The sequence below is a fragment of the Protopterus annectens genome, chromosome 3.part1, assembly GCF_019279795.1.
Source record: "Protopterus annectens isolate FY-2018-M chromosome 3.part1, PAN1.0, whole genome shotgun sequence".
Taxonomy (NCBI): domain Eukaryota; kingdom Metazoa; phylum Chordata; order Ceratodontiformes; family Protopteridae; genus Protopterus; species Protopterus annectens.
The window spans coordinates 201,988,770-201,996,844 of record NC_056732.1 but is presented as its reverse complement, the minus strand read 5'-3'; the positions used below and the strand labels follow the sequence as shown (position 1 = coordinate 201,996,844).

At 37.5% G+C, this 8,075-nt stretch overlaps 1 protein-coding gene across 3 annotated transcripts in view; it reads left to right on the top strand.

The window, feature by feature from the left end:
• The first annotated feature begins 4,053 nt into the window (after window positions 1–4,053).
• The window catches only part of CUL2 (cullin 2), a 2,069,186-nt gene continuing 2,065,164 nt past the window's right edge, over window positions 4,054–8,075 (top strand). For 2 of the 3 annotated variants that reach the window (XM_044066712.1, XM_044066710.1), the window contains exon 1: window positions 4,769–4,880. The gene's annotated coding sequence lies outside the window, so the exon portion shown is untranslated. Of the gene's footprint in view, window positions 4,112–4,768; window positions 4,881–8,075 lie in introns of those variants that run through there. The other variant, XM_044066711.1, reaches the window with a different exon arrangement.

Sequence of the window (8,075 nt, the reverse complement as noted above, 5' to 3'; positions counted from 1 at the left end):
ATACTTTCTGCGGCTTTAAACCAAGTCTCAGAACAGCACAGATGTTGGCATTCTCTGAGTGAGAGCTTCTAGGGTGTGGAGTTTCTTGTTGAGGTTCCTAGTATTGAACAGTAGCACCTTAAGGTTGCTTTAATTTTTTTTTTTTTTTTGCTATGTTGGTATTTTTGTCATTTTAACATTGTCTGAAAAAGGCTCTAAGGGGGGGTGGGTAAAGTTTTAGCTAATACCCAAAAGACCAGGGGGAGACAGATGCAGACCATCATTGGCAAAGCAACACTGTCCGTTAACCATTTCTTCCCATGCTGATAGGTATTGGATGTCCCTGGAGTGACACCAGAAACTAAATTAATACCTAAAATAAATCATTTTCTGTTCATACTGTGCCATCATCCTAAGTGAAGGTAAAATATTGCTCAGTGCAAGGCATGTACCTGTTTGTGACACATATTAAGAGAGATCCATACTGTTTCTTTTAATATAGTCGAATGAGATATGCCTCAGGTCATTTACACCCACATGGACTATGATAAGATCATATTGGTACACGTGGTGCAGTGACTTGGCTGCATGCATGATACTACAGATCCTAGCTCGTGAGAGGCAACTAATCATTATCTTTTCCTTGTCCAGTCTGATGACAGGTGTATCTGTGTGTCATACAGTAGAATCTCCTATAACAAGAGAAGTAGGTAAAGTGTTTGCTTCTCTTATGGGCTTTGTTCTTTGGAAACCATTGGGTGTAGTCTTATGTTTGGTGTTGTTTTTTTTATGTGCTTTAGTGACATCTGAGGACAGGTGTTGCCTTTAGATAGCTTAGGAGGTCTTTGAGGTTTCAGAAGTTATTTTTAAGTGCCTCGGCATAAGAAGGTCTATGTGTGTGGGGAGCAGTATGTGTGTGTGATCTAGAGTGTGCCTTTTTGACAACCTTATTAGCAGGCAAGATTTTAGCCTCCAAAGAAGTTATATATGTACATCTTTAGCATACTGTGTTAGTCATGTATGTACATCTCTCGTATACTGTGTTCGTTTCTTTAAGAATTAAAAGGTTGTCAGAGTACATGAGACAATTACTACATTGTCTCAGGATCCCATATCTACCAAGCTGACCAGAGAGAAATTAGGAAAATGCATGTCCATATTGTCAGGACCTATATTAGGATTAGTCTATTATAGTTTAAGGACTTAGTTTTACAGAGGCCCACCTGTGTGGTGTCTGGGATTAAGGATAGCTCTCAGGTAATGTTATGCTCTCTTATTAGTGCTGTTCAACGCACTAACAAGCTGCCCGAAGTTTACCTTCACTCAAAGCCTTACTGAGTTACAGGTTAAAGTAAGAAATACTAGCTTAGGTAAACATTACAGTTTAAGCATTTGCTATTATACAGAGCACTGCTAACTGCTGCTGCACAGTGAGCAGCTCTCATAAAAGCATCAACTTTATAGCCACAAGAAAAAAAAAGCTGAAACTAACTCCTACACCCTCTGGCTAATAAATGACTACACTTTGAGCTCCCTGGAGTGCTTCTCAACTCAGAGAAACTAAGCAAGCACCTTATGCCAGATGCTGGAAGACCCTGGAAATTGAGTACAGCAAAAGTAACTCTCCACTGCAGGCAAACACTATGTCCCTGGCTAAATCAGCCTTCTGCGAGGTGATTTAAATCAAGGGTGATCAGTAAACCAACAAAGACAAGAAGAGCGTTTTTTCAGTTGCTTAATGCTTTGAAAATACAGTAAAATACTAGTGAGCCTTTAAATTAGCAAGTGCAGAAATATGGCAAAGATCCTTATCTCAGCCTTTATGGTAATGGATGCAGTAAAAACACCTTGGATTCACAGCTGAGGTTGTCAAGCAATGCTGATCTCTATGGGAAAGAGCAAAGAGCCATGCAAACACACCTGCTTTGTAGCCATAGAAAAAAAGTTGAAAATGAACTCCAATGCTCTCTGACCAATAAATGTCTACACTTTTAAGCTCCATGGAGTGCTTCCTAATGCAGAGAAAACAAGCAAACACATTCTGCCACAAAATGGATGACCCTGGAAATTGTTAATGTAAAAGCACAGCAAAAGTAAACCTCAAGTGTAGACAAACAAAACAGCTAAGGCCCTTTTTAGATTGCCCTTCTGAAAAGCGATTTAAATCAAGACAGATCATTAAACCAACAGACAAGAATAATGATTTGCAGGTAAACAGTTACTTAAATGCTTTGAAAATACCATACAACAGTAACAATCCCTTAAATTAGTAAGCAGAAGTGCAGAAGTACAATAAAATTCCTTATCTCAGCCTGGATGGCTCTGGATGCAGTAAAAATACCTTGGATTCACAGGCAAGGTTGCCAAGCATTGCTGAGTACTGTGTGGATGAGCTCAGCAATACATTACTACACTCAGAACCCTTCCCATTTGTTTCCCAACATGGATGGACCTGTCACCAGGCTACCATCTACTGCCACTATGTGATTAAAGTCAGTCCTGTTAATGTAAAAACACACAAAAAGTGTATTAAGTGCAATGCTATCCCAGTAATTGTGGATTTAGCCCCGGAGGGCGTGAGCTAAATTGGAGAAGGTCTGGTTAGTGGTAGTAGACACAAATTAGTTAGTTGGTCTGAAGACAATTTTACTGCATTGTTTGACACGGAGCAAAAAAAAAAAAACGTAGGAGTGTTTTTCACAGAAAGTTTATGGACTTAATAGGAATGGGACTGCTGTACAAGTTTTTTTGATTAGGCAGTGCAGAAGGACATCAGTGAGGTCTAGAACAAGTAAACTTTACTCTTTGCAGAGTAATGCAGTGGTGTTCTATTCTTGGTGAGAAAAGAATAAAATAACAGATTTTGTGTGAGAGGTGTTGAAGTTCTGTTTGTGTTTTGGGAAGGGGAACTGAATGAAAGCACAAGAAATGTATATATGTATATTGCTAATAGCACTTCTGCCTTCAGGGTTTAGTTAGTGAGATATTAGATATTTTGAGGTTAGTATTTTAGGGTTAAAGTTAGAATTTTAGGCCGAGAGGAACTTAGTTACTTAAATTACATTTCCATGGGGTTGTGTAATACTGAAACACACCATTTTACTTTCATCAGGTAGATGAGACAGCATTGGCCACACTCGTAACTTATACATTCTAGTTATGTCTGCCTGGTTTAAGTCAGTATTGCCAAACTGTGAAAAACATTAAGGTCCTGAATATATGGATGTATCCATCACTGATCTTTATTGATCTTGTTCAGGCATCAATAAAACTTACACCCTGCTGGGAATTCGTCACAGACATGCAGACTCAGCTACTAATAACCTTTAGTTTGCCCCATATTATCGACGACACCTGTGTAGTTAAAGTACAAAACCTGCAAAGTGGAGTTAGTAATATTGGCATGGAGTGAATGCCATTGCTCAAATCTGATAAAGATAAAATGGATGTTCATAAGTGATTATCAAGAGCGGATATGTCTACACTGATCTTTATATTTTATTCCTGATCATTGTTCAGCATTATCCATTGCTTGAATAGTAAAACTCAGACTCTGTCATTTCTTTCATCCTCTACTTCAGCAAATAAAAAAAAAACTATCATCCAGTTATCCAGTATGAAGTACAGTAAAAAAAGTCTTCGCCGTTCATGTACTGCACTTTGGAGCTTGCCACAGGTGTACCTCATTATGAGAACTGTTCAACATTTTGAGTCTTAAAATTTCCACGTTCCGATCGTTCCACATTGAAAACGTTTGTCGGGCATTCGTTGTTAAGCACTTTTTTTGTTAAAAATGATACCGAATTATATAAAAATATTTAAGTATAAATAAACATATTTTAACCATGTTATAAACTTCCTAGTTGAAGGTGTTACCAAATGTTCTAAAATCTGCTTTATCTTCCACATTATGTAAGATTGTGCGCTCTACATTTTATAAAAAGAAGATAAAGAAGTGTGATTCTGCCCGTGCAGCAGCATATTTATTGTACGCACAGTTAAGTGAAATTAGAATAACGTAAAGCGGCACTAGACGTCACGCAAACAGGAGAAAGTGCTGACGCATGTCGTTACAAAATAAACGTCGCAGAGAAAGTTGATTACGTAAGGTGCTCTGGAAGCTTTACCTCAGGTGTGTTAAAGAAGTAGTGTATAAGTGCTGTATAAAGCATACCGTATCATCTGTTGTCCACTAATTTGCATTTATTGTACCTTATTTGTATTATAATATAAATTATTTTGAGTTGTTACTTTTATAAATTGGATAGTGGCTTAAAACGTAGTCTAATACACCCAATTAGAATGAATACTTTTTAATTCCCTAAAATCGTGCATACAGTTATAAATATTCTTCAAAGACGTGGACGGCATTTCGCCTTGTGTGACTTAAAGAGCATTTTAAACATTCTTAATGTAAAAATACATCCACTGTCCTACAGAAAACATTCAATTGTCTGCATTAACACAAAGCTCCAAATTGGACATAGTACTCCCGAAGGAGATACTTTATACATGCTCAGATTGCTTTATAACGTTTCGCAGTTTTACGTAATTTGGCATTTTGAAGAGTCCGTAGAATGGAATAATCGACTACATGTATTTTATAGGGGAGGAATGTGTAAAATTTGTCAGCTGCTGAAGCTTATTTTTTGACTTATAGCGATTACTGCCTATTTCTAGGCAGATTTTAATGGTATTATTTATACAGCTTGTCTTCATTCTTACATTTTACAAATCAGCTTAAAATTACTAACGCTGTTACTTACTGTAAATACCCCTTTAGTTATAGGAATGGTGAATACTAACAGGCTGGGCAATGGCCAGTTGTGCTGGTGGAAACGATCCGTAATAGTAGATGAACTTTACTTTTTAAAGCAGTATTTCTGTGACAGTTATTAAAGGTAATAATTACAGTACATCTGCTTTATAACATCAGTTGAACTTATTGTTTTACTTTATAATGGGTATTTATTGAAGTGCTAGTAAAAATGTAAGTGTTGCTGTAGAATGTGTGGACGTGCTGAGTAGTGATGGCCATTCAGTAAGAATTTTTAGATAGGTGTCTTACTTTTAAAGGGTTAACCGCCTTTTTATTGTTGATTATAACGTGGAAAGTTTGTTTATGCATTTTCTTTTTAATGTTATGCTTTAGCAGTATTCTTTCAGAAGTGATGTTTACTAGGCCTCCTGCAGTGTTTCTGTTAGTTTTTGCTTTCCCCATGCATGTCATCTTATACTTCGATGAAGAGTTTAATATTGTTTTGCTGAGTTGTCAATTGTTAGTCAGGCGTATCACTTACAGCAGGTGTCGATAGTACTTGTGTTTGGTAAAATTAAACAAGATCGAGTGGAAAAGTGGGCTGTTCTCAGAGGAGTTCTAAAGTAGTATTTCACTTGTCAAACATAGAACTTCATCAGTATACTAGACGAACAGTTCCAGAATTCTGCTTGCATAAAAAGTATTTTGTAATCCTGAGAGCTATTGTATATGAGAAATTTGATTATAATTCGATTCTTGTAACTTAATTTAAACTTACATTCTAGATTTATTTTAAGTCTGTTTTTAGTGGCAATGGTTCTTATGTAGTTAGACAGTGTAATAAGCAGTCTGGTGTTAAAAGGTAGTGCAGATGTTTAAGATCGCATATGCTAGTGATACACAATGTTTTCTGATATCTGCATTTTATATATTTTTGCCATGTGTATAATTTAAAAAAGTAACATTTATTGGTGGATTTTGCTTAAGATTTGAAAAGTTGGGTCATCTAGGTTCCTGTCTTATTTGTAGTGTTCATAGAGCATAACTTTCACTGAAACAATCTGACCAGACTCTGAGTGAACATCTTTATTACTCCATTATGCCTTGTGCTTATAGTCTGTTTTTGGGACTAATGTACCCTTCAGGTTATTGGAGGTCCCCAGGCAGATCAGGTTGTTTTATTTTGATAACAACACAAGCTTTTAGAGCTCTCTGCATAGTTAAAATATCACATGAGCAGCAAGGATTCTGCTAGGATGAATCTTACTGACCAGCACAAATTCTTTTCTGTAAAATGCAGACACACCCCTACTTGTACTTAAAGTAAAATGATGTTATCGGTGAGTAATCTGAACAGAATTATGTGGGATAACTGTCAAGAAGTGGAGCTGCGCATTCCCAGACACTTTTGTTTTTGGAGGACAGTGCACTAAAACTGCTGTGGGTGTTATTTAGCTAATTAAGATGAACACTCCAGTAGCTTTAATTCTAGATAAAGTTCCCTCCCTCCATTTTATTTATTTATGTTTTTACTGGGGTATTGCTCTAATCGGTATAGATGATTCAGGCCTAGCCCGAGGTGAAATACAAAGCATTTCCCAAATAAAATGGAAATGTAAGCAATAACAAAACTAGTGATATGTCCTCTGTTAAAGCAGAAGCATTTGGCTTGGATGAAGATGTGTTTATTGTAAATGTTGATTTTTTTGTGGGTTACTGGGGAAAGCTGCTTGCGGTCTATCTGAAAGGGGAGTAAATGTCTGCAGCTGGAGTTGGGATCCTAACAGTAGGCTAGAGCTTTGTTTTATGAGTAGCCATTTGAATCTTTTTCAAGGATGATGCAGTGATGCTCACAGAAAGGTGTATTTATAATGAATTGGCAGATGCCATTAAGAGAGTGAGTGGAGTGTGGCAGTGTTTTTCTTTGATGCAGAAATGAAAATGGAAAGTCCATATTCAAGTTTAGAAAGGAAATTCATTTGCAGATGGCTCCTCTGGCTGGCTGGGATAGAAAATAGGTGACCTTTTTGGCACAGGAGAGGAGAGGGTTTATTGAGGCTCTCTCTGTGTATGTGGAAATGAAAGTTTACTGACTGATCAAGCCATAATCATAGGCATATGAAAGTGGAGGCTGTTTCTCTGGTATGGTTGTATAAATCAAAGATAGAGTGAGGTTCTTAGAGAAAAATTTCTGTGGAGTTGCGCAAAGCATATTTTTGGCCTTGGAGGTGTTGAAAAGTAGTTTAGGGTTTATGAGATGGCAGTGATCACAAAGACATTTGTTAATAATTATGGAGAAGAGGAGGGAGGCAAGAATGGATCTCTATGGTACATATTTGGCAGTAAATGCAGATTCTGACTGGGAGGATCCCCTTCTGTTGGTGAGGAATTTTTAAATCAGGGAGTGTCGTCTGAACTGATACCAGTTTAGTCTGTTTTGGAGAAGATTGTTGTTGTGTCTTTTGGCTTTTCCTGGTTAGGGGTCGCCACAGCAGAACTCCGGTCCGCTAATGATTAGCAGTAGATTTTTATGTGCCGAGTTGCCGGCCCTGATGCACAACCTTCAACGAAGGTACGCCCATTCACGTATGTCTCCACACAGAAGACGTTCTAACTGAGAATTGAACAGGACAACATCTTACTGTGAGGCGACAATGCTACCATAGCACCACCACCACAGTCTCTGTTTTGGAGAAGATAATGGTCAATAAAGTCATTTGCCTTTGTCAGGTCTATAAATAAGGCACCAGTAATAAGTTATGTGTCACTGCTTTGCAGGATGTCATCAGTTGGGGACCAACAAACTCTGTCATAGTACTTTATCCAGGCCAAAAATCTACACTGTTTGGAGGAGAGCAGGTGGCACTGCTGGAGATATAAACACAAATATATGCATACAGAGAGAGAAAGTGTTGGTTGTAGACTATTTTTTCTGGAAATCTGGCCATTGTTGGGAGGATGGATATTGGATGGAAATAAAAGGTATGTTTTAGGTGGGTTTGCTTTGGGAGGGGTTTAATTAGAACAGTTTTCCAAATTTGTGATATGTTTTAGGTGAGACGTAGATTACATACATGAGTGAGAGGAAGACTGGATTCAGTGGGAATATTTTCAAGTACAATAGTTCTTTAGTACATATGCATTTGAAGTGGAAGAGGGGGATGAATGGTGGTGGTGGGGTGGGAGATGCATGATCCGTGAGAGGTGTGGTTTATTAATGAAAGATTACTGAATTCTTTAAGGAAATCATTTGGAGAATGGTATTTATTGAGAAGGTGTTATGAAGAAGTTTTCTTCCTGTAAAAAGATTAACTTCTTTCCAAAAGTGATTATGGGA